At 44.8% G+C, this 19,802-nt stretch overlaps 1 protein-coding gene across 8 annotated transcripts in view; it reads right to left on the reverse strand.

The window, feature by feature from the left end:
* The window catches only part of DAG1 (dystroglycan 1), a 71,122-nt gene that overhangs the window by 25,962 nt on the left and 25,358 nt on the right, over nt 1-19,802 (reverse strand). The window contains exon 1 of one of the 8 annotated variants that reach the window (XM_063661141.1): nt 1,158-1,249. The exons of the other annotated variants lie outside the window; for them this stretch is intronic. The gene's annotated coding sequence lies outside the window, so the exon portion shown is untranslated. Of the gene's footprint in view, nt 1-1,157; nt 1,250-19,802 lie in introns of those variants that run through there. 8 annotated transcript variants of the gene reach the window in all.

The following is a 19,802-nucleotide window of genomic DNA, read 5'->3' on the forward strand; positions in this document are numbered from 1 at the left end:
GCTGACATCCCTAAACATAAGATGACTGTTCTCGATTTAGAGACAGCAACCAGACTTGATATGTGTATCTTTCTGGGGGTGGGGGAGTAGGGACAGAGAAGTCTCTTGCTCTGTGGCCCAGGATAGAGTACAGTGTCATGTTCATAGCTCAATGTAACCTTGAACTCCTGGGCTCAAGTAAATAGCTGGGACTACAGGTGCACACCACTCCACTCCACTAGTTTTTAAAAATCTTTTGTACAGACAGTGTCCCACTATGCTGCCCAGGCTGGCCTCAAACTCCTGGCCTCAAGTGATGCTCCCACCTCAGTCTCCCAGGATTAGAAAGGTGAGCAATCTTGCCCAGACAATGTGTACCTCTTGACTGGATTCTGGATTTATTTTTTAAAAAACATATGAGCCCAGCTCCCAAAGGAGTAATTGAGGAATTTTGCATGTAAACTGGAAATGGGATTTACTGTTATTTTTCTTAGGTGATATGATGGTAATAAGACTCTATAGGGAATCATCCTCAATCTTATGAGTTGTATTTTGAAGTACTTAGGGACGAAGTGTCAAACACTCTGCAACTCACTTCAAAATGATTCAAAGAAAAAAAAATGTATACATGTATATATAGAGATACATCCATGTGGCAAATGTAACAATGAGGCTTAGAAAAATACTTTGAGGCCGGGCGGACGCAGTGGCTCACACTTGTAATCCCAGCACTTTGGGAGGCTAAGACAGGCGGTTCACTTGAAGTCAGGAGTTCAAGACCAGCCTGGCCAGCATGGTGAAATCTTGTCTCTACTAAAAATACATGCCAGGCATGGTGGCTCACGCCTGTAACCCTAGCACTTTGGGAGGCCAAGGCTGGTGGATCACCTGAGGTCAGGAGTTTGAGACCAGCCTGGCCAACATGGTGAAATCCCGTCTCTACTACAAATACAAAAATTAGCCGGGCGTGGTGGTGCGTGCCTGAAGTCGCAGCTACTTAGGAGGCTGAGACAGGAGAATCCCTTGAACCTGGTAGGCAGACGTTGCAGTGAGCGGAGACTGCACCACTGCACTCCAGCCTGGGTGACAGAGAAAGACCCTGTCTCAAAAACAATACATACATACATACACACAAAGAAACACAAATACAAAAATTAGCCGGGTGTGGTGGCAGGCACCTGTAACCCCAGCTACTCGGGAGGCTGAAGCAGGAGGATTGCTCGAACCCAGGAGGCAGAGGTTGAAGTGAGCCGAGAATGCGCCATTGAATTCCAGCTTGGGCAACAAGAGCAAAACTCCATCTCATTATTTAAAAAAAAAAAAAGAAAAAAAAATGCCAAATAAACCAAAAGCAAGCAGAAGGAAATAATAAAAAGCAAAAAACCCCAATGAAACTGAAAACAAAAACAGAGAAAAACCATTGAAACAAATAACTAGTTATTTGAAAAGATTAATAAAATGTATCAATCTCAAGAATGATAGAGGAAAAAAGAGAAGACAATTACTAACATCAACAATGAAGCAGGAGATATCACTAGATATTGCAGACATCAAAAGAAAAATAAGGAAACACTATAAACAACTCTACACAGACAAATATGAATCAAACAGATTCCTCTCAAAAAATACAAACTACTACAACTCATCCAATATGATATAATTTCTATTAAGAAAATTATTTTACAGAGGCAGAAAGGATAAAATTTTTTTTTAAGACAGAAGTCCCAGCTACTCAGGAGTCTAAGGCAGGAGGTTGGCTTGAGCCCAGCAGTTCAAGGCTGTAATAAGCCATAATCACACCACTGCACTCTAGCCTGGGTGACAGATTGAGACTGTCTCAAAAGAAAAGGAAAAGGAAAAGGAAAAGAAAAAGAAAAAAAAGAAAAGAAAGAAAATTATTAAGGAAATTGAATTTGTAATTATTTTTATTTTTATTTATTTATTTATTTGAGATGGAGCTTTGCTCTGTCGCCTAGACTGGAATGTAGTGGCACAATCTCGGCTCACTGTAACCTCCGCCCCCCAGGTTCAAACAATTCTCCTGCCTCAGCCTCCCGAGTAGCTGGGATTACAGGCTCCCACCACCATGCCCAGCTAATTTTTGTATTTTTAATAGAGACGGGGTTTTGCCGTGTTGGCCAGGCTGGTCTTGAACTCCTGACCTCAGGTGATCCGCCCACCTTGGCCTCCCAAAGTGCTGGGATTACAGGTGTGAACCACCACACCTGACCCTGAATTTGTAATTTTAAAACTCCCACAAAAAGAAATCTACAGGCCTGAATGACATCAGTGATAAGTTCTACCAATCTTTTTTTTTTTTTTTTTTGGAGAAGGAGTTGGCCAGGCTGGTCCTGAACTCCTGACCTCAAGTGATCCACCTGCCTTGGACTCCCAAAGTTCTGGGATTACAGTCATGAGCCACTGCCAGGCACAAACTCTTCCAGAAAGCAGACAAGGAGGAAACACATCCTGATTCATTTTGTTTTAATATATTGAATTTTCTTTATTTAACATTTTACTTATTTTTCTTTTTTTTTTTATTTTTTATTTTTCTTTTTTAGAAATGGGGTCTTGCTATGTTGCCCAAGCTAGATTTGAACTCCCGGGCTCAAGGAGTCCCCCCACCTCAGCCTCCTGAGTAGCTAGGACGATAGGCATTTGCCACCACACTTGGCTCCAATTCATTCTATTAAGGTAGCATTATCTTGATATCAAAATCAAACCAAGATATTACAACAAAACTATAGACCAGTATCTATCATGAAAACAGACACGGAAGTCTTTAAGAAAACATGATCAAACAGAATTCAGCAATATATTAAAAGAAATATATACCATGACCAAGTGGTACTTATTCCAGAGATGCAAGGAGAGCTCAATATTTGAAAATTAATCAGCTCAATATTTGAAAATTAACCATATTAACAGGCTACAGAAAAAAAATCACATGGTCATACCAATTGATGCAGAGAAAGTATCTGACAAAATTCAACACTGATTCATAATAAAAAAACTCTCAGAGAAATAGGAACAGAGGGGAACTTCTTCAACTTGATAAAGAGCATCTACCAAAAACCCCTACAGCTAACATTGTATTTACTGGTGACAAACTGAGTGATTTATCCTTAAGAACAGAAACAAGGCAAAGAATGTCCACTATCACTATTCATACACAACATAATGCTAGAAGTTCTAGCTAGTGCAATAAAGTGAGAAAAAAAGTATAGTGGCCGGGCGCAGTGGCCCACGCCTGTAATCCCAGCACTTTGGGAGGCTGAGGCCAGTGAATCACCTGGGTCAGGAGTTAAAGGCCAACCTGACTAACATGGTGAAACCCCTCTCTACTAAACACAAAAAATCAGCCGGGCATGGTGGCGGGCACCTGTAATCCCAGCTACTCGGGAGGCTGAGGCAGGAGAATTGCTTGAACCCAGGAGGCGGTGGTTGTAGTGAGCCGAGATCAAGCCATTGCACTCCAGCCTGGGCAACAAGAGTGAAACTCTGACTCAAAAAAAAAAAAAAAGAAAAAAGAAAAAAAAAATAGGCCGGGCGTGGTAGGTCACGCCTGTAATCCCAGCACTTTGGGAGGCCAAGGCAGATGGATCACCTGAGGTCGGGAGTTTGAGACCAGCCTGGCCAACATGGAGAAACCCCATCTCTACTAAAAAAAAAAAAAAAACAAAATTAGCTGGGCATGGTGGTGCATGCCTGTAATCCCAGCTACTCAGGAGCCTGAGGCAGGAGAATCGCTTGAACCTGGGAGGCGGAGGTTGCACTGAGCCAAGATGGCGCCATTACACTCCAGCCTGGGCAACAAGAGTGAAACTCCGTCTGAAAAAAAGAAGTTTGGCATACAGATTGGAAAAGAAAAAATAAAATTGCCCTTATTTGCAGATGACATAATTGTCTATGTAGAAAATGCCAAGGAATCCATAAGAAAACTCCTTATAGTCCTATATCAGTTCTATAATAAGTGAGTTCAACAAGGTCACAGAAGACAAAAACATTCAAAAATCTACTGCAACACGTGGACACCAAAATTAAAAATACAGTATCATTTAAACTATTCAAAAAAATTACTTAGGTGTAAATCTAACAAAACATGTACAGAATTTCTATGCTGAAAACTATGCACACACCTGTGATCCCAGCTACACAAGAGGCTGACGGAGGAACCCAGGAGTTTGACACCAGCCTTGGCGACATAGTAATTAAAAGAACAATAAGGGCGGGGTGCAGTGGCTCATACCTATAATCCCAACAATCTGGGAGGCTGAGGCAGAAGGATCACTTGAGCCCAGGAGTTAGAAACCAACCAGGGCAACACAGTAAGACCTCGTCTCTACAAAAATTTTAAAAATTAGCCAAGTGTGGTGGCATGCACCTGTGGCCTCAGCTACGTGGGAGGATCGCTTGAGTCTGGCAGGTCAAGGCTCAGTGAGCCACATTCACACCACTGCACTCCAGCCTGGGCAAGAGAGCAAGACCCTGTCTCGAAAATAACAATAGTAATTTTAAAATTAAAAAAAAAAGAAGACTATAATGGTGGAGGGACGGATACACAGACCAATGGAATATAATAGGGAATACAGCTGGGCGCAGTGGCTCACACCTGTAATCCCAGCAGTTTGGGAGGCCGAGGTGGGCGGATCATGAGGTCAGGAGATCGAAGCCATCCTGGCTAACACGGTGGAACCCCGTCTCTACTAAAAATACAAAAAAAAAAAAAAAAATTAGCTGGGCGTGGTAGCGGGCGCCTGTGGTCCCAGCTACTCGGCTACTGGGGAGGCTGAGGCAGGAGAATGGCATGAACCCGGGAGGCAGAGGTTGCAGTGAGCCGAGATTGTGCCACTGCACTCCAGCCTGGGCAACAGAGCGAGACTCCGTCAAAAAAAAAAAAAAAAAAAAAAAACTGTATTGGTGGAGGGACAGATACATAGACAAATGGAATATAATAGGGAATCCAGAAATAGACTTACCCAAATATACCCAAGTGATTTTTGACAACAATGCAAAAGCAATTCAATGGGGAAAAAATTGCCTTTTCAACAAATGGTACAACCCAGATGTCCTTCAATGGGTGAATGATTAAACAAACTATGGTACATGCATACCACGGAATACTAATGAACAATAAAAATGAATGAACTATGGATACGCTCAACAACTTGGATGAATTTCCAAGCAATCTTGCTAACTGAAAGAAAAAGCCAACCCCAAAAGGTTACATACTATATAGTTTCATTTTTATAACATTCTTGAATGACAAAATTATAGAAACAGAGAACAGATTAGTGGGTGCCAGGAGTTACAGAAGGGGGTCAGAGTGTAAAGGAAGTAGATGTGGCTATAAAAGGACAACATAAAATATCCTGTGGCAATGGAAATGTTCTGTACCTTGACTATACCATTTCCAATATCCTGCCTGTGATATATATTGTACTATAGTTTTGCAAGATGTTACCATGGGGGGAACTGGGTAACTGTACATAGGATCCCTCTTCTAACAACTGAATGTGAATCCACAATTATCTCAAAAAATCTTTGAAATCTTAAGATAAATTTGAATTTGAATTTTAAATCTGACACAGTGAGACTCTGTCTCAAAAAAAGAAAACTTTAAATTTCTTTCTTTTTTTTTTTTTTTTTTTTGAGACAGGGTCTCACTCTGTGGCCCAGGCTGGAGTGCAATGGCACAATCACAGCTCACTGCAGCCTCGACCTCCCGGGCTCACGCGATCCTCCCACCTCAGCTTCCGAAGTAGGTGGGACCACAGGCATGTGCTACCACACCTGGCTAATGTTTTTGTACCTGTAGAGACAGTGTCACCATGTTGCCCAGCCTAGTCTCAAAATCCTGGGCTAAAGGAATCCACCCACCTTAGCCTCTCAAACTTCTGGGATTACAGGCATGCGCCACCAGGCCTGGCCAAGAATTTTTAATACCTAAAGGACACCTTAAAGAAAGAAAAAAATGGCTAACCACAGCCTGGGAAAGAGCTTTTTCAATGCATGTGAGAGGTAATGAATCCTTACCAAAAAATATCAAGCAACCGAAAACAATAAAAATGGGCTGAAGATAGGAAGAACGAACCAACAAGCAATTCACAGAGAAGAAAACCTGAATAGCAGTAAACTTACAAAAAGGATGCTCAACCTTACCAATAATCAGGGAAAAGAAAATTAAAGTAACAGCAAAAACCTTTCCACACCAATCAGATGGGCCAAAATGTTCCAATGCGACACCACTGAGGGGACAAGACCACATGGCTGTTGGTGGGAGTGTGAGCTGCCCCAACACCCTGGAGAAGACTCACCATCTAGCTGGGCCCTTCCACTCCTAGGCACACAGACAGGAAAGTGCAAACATATATGGAGAGATGGCATAAGCATGTTCACTGCAACATTGGAAAGTTAAAAACAATCCTAATGTCCATGTACTGGAAAATATATCAATAGGCTTTCATGGAATATCATGGAACTCTGTAGGACAATTAAAAAGAACTAAAACAACAAGTATCAACATGCGTAAATCTCAAAAAGTGCTGGCCGGGCGCGGTGACTCACGCCTGTAATCCCAGCACTTTGGGAGGCCGCGGCGGGCAGATCACAAGGTCAGGAGTTCGAGACCAGCCTGGCCAACATGGTGAAACCCCGTCTGTACTAAAAATACAAAAATTAGCCAGGTGTGGTGTAATCCCAGCTACTCAGAGGCTGAGGCAGGAGAATCGCTTGAACCCGGGAGGCAGAGGTTGCAGTGAGCCGAGATCGCGCCACTGCATTCCAGCCTGGGAGACAGAGCAAGACACTGCCTCAAAAAAAAAAAAAAAAAAAAAAAAAAAAGTGCTTAGTGAAAAGTGCCCACTGCAGAAAGTTACAATACCATTAAGGTAAAATGTTTATGGGAGGCTGAGGCAGGAGAATCGCTTGAGCTCGGGAGGCGGAAGTTGCTGTGAGCCGAGATCACGCCACTCCACTCCAGCCTGGTAGTGCCAGAGACACTCGTATGGGAGACAGAGTGAGACTCCGTCTCAAAAAATAAATAGGCCGGGTGCGGTGGCTCACGCTTGCAATCCCAGAACTTTGAGAAGCCGAGGCAGGCGGATCACTTGAGGATGGCAGTTCGAGACCAGCCTGGCCAACATGGTGAAACTCTGTCTCTACTAAAAATACAAAAAAATTAGCTGGGCATGGTGATGGGCGCCTGTAATCCCAGCTACTCAGGGGGCTGAGGCAGGAGAATCACTTCAACCCAGAAGGCGGAGGTTGCAGTGAGCTGAGATCACGCCATTGCAATCCAACCTGGACAACAAGAGCGAAACTCCTTCTCAAAAAATAAAAAATAAATAAAACAAAATAAAATAAATAAGTAAAATGCTTAAATTACATATTGTTTATGGATTCATGTATAATAAGAAAATCATGCAGAGGTTCATAAACACTGAATTCAAGATTTTGGTAACTGCAAAAGGAGGGCAAGGGGAAAAGGAGGGGTTCAAAAGGGTCTCCAACTTTGTGTTTTACTTTCTAAATCTTATAAAAATATGGAACAGGCTGGGCACACTGGTTCACGCCTGTAATCCCAGCACTTTGGGAGGCCGAGGCGGGTGGATCACTTGATGTCAGGAGTTCCAGACCAGCCTGGCCAACATGAAGAAACCCCATCTCTACTAAAAATACAAATTTAGCCGGGCGTGGTAGCACATGCCTGTAATCCCAGCTTCTCTGAAGGCTGAGACAGGAGAATCGCTTGAACCTGGGAGGCAGAGGTTGCGGTGAGCTGAAATCGTGCCATTGCACTCCAGCCTGGGCAACAGGAGCGAAACTCTGTCTCAAAATAAAATAAAACAAAATAAAATACAAAAAAATTAGCCAGGTGTGGTGGTGGGCATCTGTAATCCAAGCTACTCAGGAGCCTGAGGCAGGAGAATCACTTAAACCCAGGAGGCGGAAGCTGCAATGAGCCGAGATCATGCCACTGCACTCCAGCCTGGGCAACAAGGGCAAAACTCTCAAAAAAAGAAAAAAGAAAGAAAGAAACAACATTAAGGTGTGACAAAGTAGTTGGGTGGCAGATACTTAGGGGTATGTGATGTTAGGCTATGTTCTCTACTGAGTACTTGAAACACATGAAGGTGCAGAGCTTGACTGAATTCTGTGATCCCCAAATTTAAAAAAAATCCTGGCCAGGTGCAATGGCTCACGCCTGTTATCTCAGCACTTTGGGAGGCCGAGATGGGTGGATCACGAGGTCAGGAGATCGAGGCCATCCTGGCTAACATGGTGAAACCCCGTCTCTACTAAAAATACAAAAAATTAGCTGGGCGTGGTGGCGGGCGCCTGTAGTCCCAGCTACTCGGGAGGCTGAGGCAGGAGAATGGCGTGAACCCAGGAGGCGGAGCTTGCAGTGAGCCGAGATCGCACCACTGCACTCCAGCCTGGGCGACACAGCAAGACTCTGTCTCAAAAAAAAAAAAAAAAAGAAAGTTAAAGATGTCTTACAGTTTAGCACGATATAATTTGATTGATTCCTGTCATCAATGTGAGATAAGCAATAGGTAAAACATTGTCCTCTTTCCTCTCTACTACCTTGTTCCACACTCCAAGGCCCATGGGACCAGGTGGCTCTCACAGGATTTCAGACCCATTCCTCCGCAGGAACCTTCCCTCCCTGCCATCAGTAGATGGCTGGGTCACTTTTGCCCACCACAGGCTCACCAGCAATGTTAAGTGCCACACTCAGCAAAAGGGACCAAATGACCATGTACATAGATGGAGGTGCCCTATGGGCATCAGTTCCAAGAACCATTTAATTTCCAGTGATGTCTGAGGGGTCCTCCACCAGGAACTCCTCAACAACCAGCACTCCCAGTACTCTGGTGAGGGTCTTCTCCTCAGATCTCTATAAAGTGCTCCAAGTTGAAGGTTTTTCTTCAACTCTTTTCTGTGTAGTTTTAGTTTTGGTTTTTTGGTCACCCAGGCTGGAAATGGTGTAATCACAACTCACTGCAGCCTCAACCTCTGGGCTCAAGAAAACCTCCTATCAGCCTCTCAAGTAGCTGGAACTACAGGTGTATGCCACCACACCAGGCTAATTTGTAAATTCTGTTGAAGAGATACAGACTATATTACCCAGGCTGGTTTCAAACTCATGGGCTCAAGCAATCCTCCTGCCTTGGCCTCCCAAAGTGTTGGGATTGCAGGAGTGAGCCACTGTGCTTGGCCTACAGTTTTCTTTACTGTTGCATAGTGTTTTCTTTACTGGCCTTTTCCTTTCTTATGCATTTTAATCCTTTTTTTTCTTTGGAGAGGGAGTCTCGCTCTGCCACCCGGGCTGGAGTACAGTGGTGTGATCTCAGCTCACTGCAACCTCTGCCTCCCGGGTTCAAGCAATTGTCCCTGTCTCAGCCTCCCAAGTAGCTGGGACTACAAGCACCTGCCACCATGCTTGGCTAATTTTTGTATTTTTTAATGGAGACAGAGTTTCGCCATGTTGGCCAGGCTGGTCGTGAACTCCCAACCTCAGGTGATCTGCCCACCTCGGCCTCCCAAAGTGCCGGGATTACAGGTATGAGCCACCGTGCCCAGCCGCATTTTAATTCTAATTTAGTAAATGGCTCAGCTCAACCAACACCCCCACAAGACTATAAGTTGTGGGAGAGCAGGGATACATCTGTTGCAATCACTAATATGTGCCCAGCACTCATCCAGTGCCAGATATACACCATACACCTAATGAATGAATGGGGAGACACAGGACCTTTCTTTTAGGTTCTTCCCATCATCTTTAGTCTTTACTTCACTTATTAGATCCAGCTGATCTTTCACTATTCCAATCTCATTCTCAATTTTAAAATTCTCAGCTTATTTAAAAACAGTCAGTTATGAGACACACCCTGCCCTACCAGGAACTTAAGCTGTCTGCTATCTATGGACACATGACGACATGGGGTGTCTGTTTCATGGGCATGACTAAGTGCTCTGCATTTAGCAGGCAGGCGATGTTCAGGGCACAACTCCAACTACTATGTATTGGTTTTCCATGCTCTAAGGAGAAAAATTTTTTGCAACTTGGTAATAAAACACCCTTTTGTCTTTCTGATGCTGGCTTCCTATAAGCAAGGGTCATGTCTGCCTGTGCTAGGAATCTGATAGGCTGCATCCATATACTTGTATCAGAATGTCCCTCTGGAAGTTTTTTTACACAGTCTCATACTCATATACTCGGTCATTCAGGTAGAGGCACTACAGAGATCCTCCTCCTCGTGGTTCAGAGACCAAGGTCCAAACAGAGGTAAATACTCAAATCGTGGTCACATACAGCTTGATGGCCAGAACATGTGGGAGAAAACAGTGCTTGGGAACCAGGGAAAGATTCTGGCCACAGCCACCTAGTCTTCCTGACACAGCTACCCAATTTAACACCTCACACTCATTCATATTGTATTCTCTAAAAGAGTAGGAAGTGCTCAAGGCAGCCCAAGAACATGTCTTAGCTGGATTCACCACTGGCAGACAGGAGCTACCGAAGCTCTCTTTTTCGAGTAGTGGGAATGGGAACCTTATTCCTCTGTGCCGGCACCCAGTGCAGTACCCACAACTGAGTCTAAGCTCTCAGCACCGCCCCAGACCCCAGACCCTGAGACTCACTGCAGATAAACACCCTCAGCCAGAACCAGAGCTAGCTGGGGTAGGGCCAGTAAGTGGCTCACATCTGCCAATGACCAGGCACTCCCTTCCTCCCAGTTGTGATATATGGGACTCTCAAGTGATGGGCAGAAGTAAAATGTCAGGCCAGGTGCAGTGGCTCATGCCTGTAATCCCAGCACTTTGGAGGCTGAGGCGGGCGGATCACAAGGTCAGGAGTTCGAGACCAGCCTGGCCAACATGGTGAAACCCCATCTCTACTAAAAATAAAAAAATTAGCCGGGCATGGTGGTGGACACCTATAATCCCAGCTACTCGGGAGGCTGAGACAGGAAAATTGCTTGAACCCAGGAGGCGGAGGCTACAGTGAGCCAAGATCATACCACTGCACTCCAGACTGGGCAACAGAGCAAGATTCCGTCTCAAAAAAAAAAAAAAAAAAAAAGAAGTAAAATGTCAAGTTATCAATAATACCTAAAAGGTAGTGACCTTTGTAGCCAAAATATATTAAAGCTACCCTAGAGGCAGGTATATTTAAAGTTTATCAGATCAGCCATCAGGGATATAACTAGGAAATCAAAAATATTATACAGTAACTGGCAAGGACACCAGGCATCCAAGGGTAAGGTTCAGCAGGTAAGGATCCCACTGGCCCCTCCCATCACCACCACCAATACCATCCCCCAGGAAGATGCAACCAAAGGATGTTGCTTGGTGGGAGGAAAGGGGAGATGCCCATGAGGAGCCAGGCCCTTATGACCCCATTCTGTCCAGAGAGCCTTATGGAATAAGCGGCTCTGTTCCACTCAGGCTGCCTCCCCAGAGCTATGAGTGCCCACGCACACAGGGAATTCAGTTAATAAATGCTTTCCACTCAACAGATGTGAAGAACAAATGCACATGTGGCACCAACTCAATTTGCCATAAAATTAATGTTTCCTCATCCATAGAAAAACGCACAGTGAATGAAACTTTCAGATATATATTTACCTCTGTTTTTAATTTTAAGACAGGGTCTCACTATGTTGCCCAGGCTAGAGTGCAGTGGCTATTCACAGAAACAATTACAGCTCACCAGCCTTGAACTCCCCAGTGATCCTCCTGCCTCAGCCTCCCAAATAGGAGAATACAGGCACAGGCCACTGCATCCGGCTCTGAAACTTTCAGACATCTTAACCTAAAAACTCTAAAAGAACAGCTCTCTATTAGTTTTTGCTTCCCAAGAATAAAAGAAAAGTTGGGAGACTCAACCCATTATTAACCACACAAAATTTGGCAGAGGTAGCCCATCCCACCACTCCTAGGAGCCCCTACTCCCAAACAACTACGCTACCTAAAAATAGTAGTTAAGCTGTTAAATTGCTATCATTTGCCACAGTAATTAAAATATTTAAGGAATGGCCAGGTGCAGTGGCGCACACCTAGAATCCCAGTACTTTGGGAGGCCAAGGTGGGCAGATTGCTTGAGCCCAGGAGTTCAAGACCAGCCTGGGCAACATGGCGAAACCCTGTTTCTACAAAAAAGTACAAAGATTAGCCAGGCATGGTGGCGCATGCCTGTAATCACAGTTACTTGGGAGGCTGAGGTGAGTGAATTGCTTGAACCCAGGATGGTGAGATTGCAATGAGACTACAACACTGTACTCCAGCCTGGGTGACACAGCAAGACCCTATCTCAAAAAAAAAAAAATTAATAATAATAATAATAAAGAAAATGGGATATTCATTTTAAAACCAGGTTAAAATAATACCATGTTCCTATTTTAAATGGTTTTGGAAAACATAAAAAGCAGAAATATTACCACTTCAGGTTCAATCTAGCAAAAAACACTTTGACGAGTTAAATATTAACTGTCAGTCCAACATTAATATAAAGTTTCTGAAAGGTTAACCAGTTTAAAACTGCTCAATATCACGGCCAACAGGATGTACTTAACACAATGGAAAACAGTGGTGTGAAGTCATTGTTTCTTTGAGCTCCAAATATCAAAAAAAAAACCGCAGATGTCTCTGCTTCTAGTTAAAAACAGGCCTTTTTGACTCCTTGGCGTCAGATGAGAAAGGTCTGAAGTCAAGTGACTGGTGAAGATTCAAGGTATCACCCTAAAATTAAAATTGCTCAGTTCAGGGGATAGATAAAGTTGCCCCGACATGGGACAGGTTCCTACCTAAACTGCAGGCAATGTGGAAATACCACCAGTGATATGGAGGGAGCCCCAGGCCATCAGGGAGCTGGAGGACCAACCAAAGGGAGCCAGGGTCACATATACAGCAAGAGATTTAAAGGTAAAAATATGTGGGAGAAAAAATACCACCCCTGAGAGGCAAGCACTACACATTCTATCAAACATAAAAGCTACTTTGAACACTTCTCTCACTTGGAAAATTCTTGCAAATTCTCACTTATCACAGATAAACAAAGGGCAGTCGCTTCTGCTGGCGGTGGTTTGGTTTTTTCCAACAAAGACAGGAAGCAAAGGTTTAAAACCTAGGTATAAATCCACCCAAGTGCAGACATGTTCTAGGGAAAGGGAAGAAAAGCAAGGTTCAAAACCCAGAACAGTCATTCTCCACTGAACCATGGCTTTTAATCTGAGTAGATTTTAACGTGGTACGTGATGGGGCTCACTGAAAGAATTCCTTCTACATTCCACGGAAGTCCATACACTGCATTAAACATTATTTATTACCGAACAGTATACTTGACTTTGAAGATGGTTAAGTTTTATATTGTGTTTTTCACAATTTAAAAAGGTGGGTTTGGGGTTGTTATTTTTATTTTTTTGAGAGACAGTCTCTCAATCTATCACCCACAGTGGAGTACAGTGGTACAGTAATAGCTCACTGTAACCTCGAACTCCTGGGCTCAAGTGATCCTTCTGCCTCAGCCTCCCACAGCTGGGACTACTGGTTCACAGCACCATGCCTGGCTCATTTTTTATTTTTTTTATTATTTATTTTTTTTGAGACAGAGTCTTGCTCTGTCACCCAGGCTGGAGTGCAGCAGCACAATCTTGGCTCACTGCAACCTCCGCCTCCTGGGTTCAAGAGCTTCTCTCGCCTCAACCTCTCGAGTAGCTGGGATTATAGGTGCCCACTACGACGCCCGGCTAATTTTTGTATTTTTAGTAGAGATGGGGTTTCACCATGTTAGCCAGGCTGGTCTTGAACTCCTAATCTTAGGTGATCTACCCACCTCGGCCTCCCAAAGTGCTGGGATTATAGGTGTGAACCATCATGCTTGGCCATTTTTTAGTTTTTATTTTGTAGAGACAGGGTCTCACTATGCTGCCCAGGCTGGTCTCAAAATCCTGGCTCAAACAATCCTCCTGCCTCAGCCTCCCCAAGCACTGGGATTATAGGGACAAGCCACTATAGCCAGCCCCTAAAAAAAACGTTTTTAATGGTTAAGATGGTATATTAAAATACAAGCCTGGGCAACATAGTGATACTCCCATCTCTACAAAAAAAAATTTAGGCCAGGCGTAGTGGCTCACACCTATAATCCCAACACTTTGGGAGGCTGAGGCGGGTGGATCACAAGATCAAGGGATGGAGACCATCCTGGCCAACATGGTGAAACCCCATCTCTACTAAAAATACAAAAATTACAGGGTGTTGTTGCACGCCTGTAGTCCCAGCTACTCAGGAGGCTGACACAGGGGAATTGCTTGAACCCGGGAGGTGGAGGTTGCAGTGAGCCGAGATTGTGCCAAAAAAAAAAAAAAAAAAATTTAGGCCGGGCACAGTGGCTCACGCCTGTAATCCCAGCACTCTGGGAGGCCGAGGCAGGCAGATCACAAGGTCAGGAGTTCGAGACCAGCCTGGCCAATATGGTGAAACCCTGTCTACTAAAAATACAAAAAAAAATTAGCCACGTGCAGTGGCGCACGCCTGTAATCCCAGCTACTCAGGAGGCCAAGGCAGGAGAATTGCTTGAACCTGGGAGGTGGAGGTTGTGATGAGCCAAGATCGTGCCACTGCACTCCAGCCTGGGCGACAGAGTGAGACTCCATCTCAAAAAAAAAAAAAAAAAAAAATTTAAAAATTTAAAAAATTAGCCAAGTACGTAGGCATGCACCTGTAGTCCCAGCTACTCGGCCTGAGGGGGGAGGACTGCTTGAGCCTGGGAGGTGGAGGCTGCCGTGAGCCATGACTCCACCACTGTGCTCCAGCCTGGGTGACAAAGCAAAATAAATAAATAAATACACCATCTTTATGTTATGTATATTTTGCCACAATATTTTAGAAAACATTACTTAGTTACACCAATTAGACTTCAGAAGAAAATACTTTAGGAGGATTTTAGGGGCATATCCCCGTGATGACATGGTCCAGTACTTTAATCACCAGTGCCCAGGTAAGACACTGAAGACAGAAAAGGATAAACTGAGGCCAAAGACAAGGACCAGGCCAAACCATCCATTTGGGTTTTTTTTTCTGTTTTTGTTTTTTTGAGACGGAGTCTCGCTCTGTCGCCCAGGCTAGAGCGCAAGTGGCGCGATCTCAGCTCACTGCAAACTCTGCCTTCCGGGTTCAAGCGATTCTCCTGCCTCAGCCTCCTGAGTAGCTGGGGCTACAGGTGCCTGCCACCACGCCCAGCTAATTTTTGTATTTTTAGTAGAGACAGGGTTTCACCGTATTGGCCAGGCTGGTCTCGAACTCCTGACATTGTGATCCGCTCACCTCAGCCTCCCAAAGTGCTGGGATTACAGGCATGAGCCACTGTGCCCGGCCCTAACTGTACATTTGGCTGCAGCAGCTAGAGTGGGAGGTGGAGTGGTGGTGGGGGAATAAGTCTGAGAGGTGGGTGGCCAGCCTCAGCAGAATCCAAGCGGGAATGAATTACCACATCCTTGCACCCGTGCGGCATCAAAAAATGCAATTAAAGCAAACTACAATTCTCTGAAGACAGCCCAACAATTAACACTTCAGCACATGTTTACCAACTACCTACCCTGTGCTAGGTGTAAGGCTTTATTTGCTATAGATGCAGTCTTTCCAAGTTTCACACAAAAATATTCAATTAAGATTTATATACATTACTAAATCAGGAAACACAAGTGGTAACAAACCAAGTATTTATACTAATACATTATAAACAGCCATTTTCCAAGTGCTTACTGTAATAGAAACTGAAAGCTGCCTTCTGACTTCCCCAAACTCCCCCTGGCTATCCCATCCCCTCCCCAACTCAGTACAAAGGTACAGTGGGGCTACCCTGTGGGGGCAGGATGATCAGTGTCTACTGGGGGTCAAGGCTGGATGCCAATGGTTCCCTTGAGAGAAAAGGGGGAGAAGAGGTCCACTGCAAGGGTCTTGACAGCATTTACTCTGCTGCTTTCTCTCCCAGTAGATGCCTGGCACCAAGCAGGTACTCAGCAGATGCCCGCAGAGTACACGAAAGGAACTTCCACTAAATCCCCTAAATAATTCACCAAGCGGCCAGGCGCCAGTGGCTCACACCTGTAATCCCAGCACTTTGGGAGGCTGAGGTGGGCGGATCACAAGGTCAAGAGATCGAGACCATCCTGGCTAACATGGTGAAACCCCGTCTCTACTAAAAATACAAAAATTAGCTGGGTGTGGTGGCAGGCACCTGTTGTCCCAGCTACTCGGGAGACTGAGGCAGGAGAATCACTTGAACCTGCGAGGCGGAGGTTGCAGTGAGCCAAGATCGTGCCACTGCACTCCAGCCTGGATGACAGTGCAAGACTCTGTCTCCGAAAATAATAATAATAATTCACCAAGCATAAAGGCAATGATCACCTGATTTCACACTTTGAAGTTCAATGCTGAGCTTTTTGGTATTTTTTCCATTACACTATGAAAGATTAAAAATAAGTGCCACAGCTCAAAATTAATATGCTAATCTAGCAATGATGAATTAAATTTAGAAAAAGTGTGCTGGCTGCTGGCCTTTCTGACCTAATTGGCTAATTAGACTCCAAAACAGAGGAGTGAGGTGAAATGTCAGGGAAGCTCCAGGCAACCCAGCCCTTGACCCTGCCAGCAGCCCTATAATAAAGGCCTGGGACCCTAAGCACAATGCCTCAGGAGCCAAACAGGTATGTGGGAGTTCTGGCATATTCACTGCAGAATATTTATCTAGGCAAATGCTTCAACCTTCAGTGTTTAAAGTGGTGACTTGCTTTTAGCCACATTCTTGTTTTTGGCTACATTCTTAATGCTCAACCATCAAAAACATTTCACCCATGCCAGGAACTGCCATATCAACACACTGTGTTTATAAAAGAACAAGACAAAACTAGCACCCCCTCCCTTTGCTCAGGTTTTCCTTCCTGCTAACAGAATTCCTTCCCTCCCACAGATGGTTCTAATTGGCCCTTTTACCTGCTTCAGTCTTGCCACAGCTACAAATTCTAAAAAATCAAACTTCTCTAACGTACTTCCAAAAGCTAGAGCAAAAGAGCCAAAAGACATTCTTCCATTCTCGCAATCCCTGCTCTGCAAAGCTACAGCCATTCTATGACCAGTGAAATGGTGGGCCAGGCCAACACTATGGACAGGGATGCCCACCACATTTGATTTCAAAATCAGGCTTGCATAGAGGGGCATCAGAGAGCACCAGTTCCCAGTGACCCGGTGAACGCAAGGCTCCTGGGCCAGGCCCCACTAGCTCCCACATTGCTGGCCTTCCCCAGCAAAAGATGTTGGGCTGCTTTTTAAAGACCACAGCACATATCTGGAGATATGTCCAGTTCGGGCTCTTCTATACAAAGTAAAATCAAGAAAACCTATTACTCTCAAGTGCTTTCCTCCTCCTCAAAACTTCAGGTGATCCTCAGCTGCTGTCTGCCACACAGAATTTACACCCAGATTAATAAAGACTGAAGAAATCCTTAAAGATGCCCTTGCTCTCACCTTCTTCTGTCTCCATCTCTTTTCTGTGATCTTTGATCATTCTCTCAGCACACAGTAAAAAGTGGGATTCCATTCCATACTAATTATTGGAAATTAATTCCTGCATTTTAGAACCCAAGGATTAAAAATGAAAAGCAGGCAAGGCACAGTGGTTCATGCCTGTAATCCTAGCACTTTGGGAGGCTAAGGTTGATGGACTGCTTGAGCCCAGGAGTTTGAAATCAGCCTGGGCAACACAGGGAGACTCTGTCTCTACAAAATATGAAAAAATTGGCTGAGTGTGGTGACGCATGCCTATAATCTCAGCTACTCAGGAGGCTGAGGTAGGAGGATCGCTTGAGCCTGGGAGGTTGAGGTTGCAGTGAACCGTGATCATGTCACTGCACTCCAGCCTGGGTGACAGAGCAAGACCCTCTGTCGTCTCAAAAAAAAAAAAAAAGAATAAATATAATGATTTGCATAAAGACGGGAAAAAAATTCTGCAGGGCATTTATGTGCTCACATTAGAAGCCAACTGAAGATACATGAGAAACGAAGATAAAGCATCTGAAGAATTAAGCTGTGGGCTGGTGGGATCTCCATCCGCCTGAACTGTAGGAGTCAATCCATGCCTGAGTGGCCCAACCTGGAAATTCAGGAGATCCCAGGCTATTTGGAAGAAGAAAACACCTTCCATGCATCAGCAGATTAAGGCCACCACTGAAAAGTACCTTGGAGCTGCTACTCCACCTCCCCATCCAGTACTTAGAAATATATAAATTATAACAGCACCCTTTTGATAAGATGGAAGATCTCCTGCATTTATCGCTTTTTAAATTTTCCTTTAAAGATACAGGGTCTCACTCTGTTACCTGGGCTGGAGTGCAGTGACACGATGATGGCTCACTGCAGCCTCGCCCTTCCAGGCTCAAGCGATTCTCCTAACTCAGTCTCCCAAATAGCTGAGATTACAAGCATGGCACCACCACACTTGGCTAATTTTTTATATTTTGTAGAGATGGGGCCTCACCATGTTGCCCAGGCTGGTCTCAAATTCCTAGGCTCAAGCAATTCTCCCACCTTAGCCTCCTAAAATGCTGGGATTACAGGCATAAACCACCACATCCAGTCCAAATCATTATTTCAACTGGCAGCTAACTACTTAAAGGTCTTATTTTGTAAATAAAACTTTTTTTTATGTATTGTTATGTATCTGTCCAGTGAATCTTAAATCAAAAGTTCTGTGGTCTTAAGAATAGACTTGGGGCCAGGCCGGGTACGGTGGCTCACACCTGTAATCCCAGCACTTTAGGAGGCCAAGGCAGGCAGATCACAAGGCCAGGAGTTTGAGAATAGCCTGACCAATATGGTGAAACACCGTCTCTACTAAAAATACAAAAATTAGCTGGGCTTGGTGGCCCATGCCTGTAATCCCAGTTATTCAGGAGGCTGAGGCAGAAGAATTGCTTGAACCCGGGAGGCAGAGGTCGCAGGGAGCCGAGATCTCACCACTGCACTCCAGCCTGGGCAACAAAGTGAGACTCCGTCTCAAAAAAAAAAAAAAAGAATAGACTTGGGGCCAGGCGCGGCAGCTAACACCTGTAATCCCAGTACTTTGGAAGGCCAAGGCGGGAGGATTACTTGAGGTCAGGAGTTTGAGACCAGCCTGGCCAATGTGGCAAAACCCCGTCTCTACTAAAAATACAAAAATAGCCGGACATAGTGGCAGGTGCCTATGATCCCTGCTACTTGGGAGGCTGAGGCAGCAGAACCGCTTGAACCCAGGGAGGCAGAGGCTGCACTGAGCCGAGAACACACCACGGCATTCCAACCAACCTGGGCGAAAGAATGAGACTGTCTCAAAAAAAAAAAAAAAAACAAACTTGGCTGGGAGCGGTGGCTCATACCTGTAATCCCAGCATTTCGGGAGGCTGAGGCAGGAGGATCACTTAAACCCAGGAGTTTGAGACCAGTCCCGGCAACATAGTGGGACCCCATCTCTATTAAAAATAGAAAAAAATGCCAGGCGTGGTGGCTCACACCTGTAATCCCAGCACTTTGGGAGGCCGAGGCAGGCAGACCACTTGGGTCAGGAGTTCGAGACCAGCCTGGCCAACATGGCGAAACCTGTCTCTACTAAAAGTACAAAAATTAGCCAGGTGTAGTAGTGCGCGCCTGTAGTCCCAGCTACTCAGGGAGACTGCGGCAGGAAAATCGCTTGAACCTGGAAGGCAGAAGTTGCAGTGAGCCAAGATCGTGCCACTGCACTCCAACCAAGACAACAGAGTGAGACTCCGTCTCAAAACAAAACA

The sequence above is a fragment of the Pongo pygmaeus genome, chromosome 2 (genome assembly GCF_028885625.2).
Source record: "Pongo pygmaeus isolate AG05252 chromosome 2, NHGRI_mPonPyg2-v2.0_pri, whole genome shotgun sequence".
NCBI classification, from domain to species: Eukaryota; Metazoa; Chordata; class Mammalia; order Primates; family Hominidae; genus Pongo; species Pongo pygmaeus.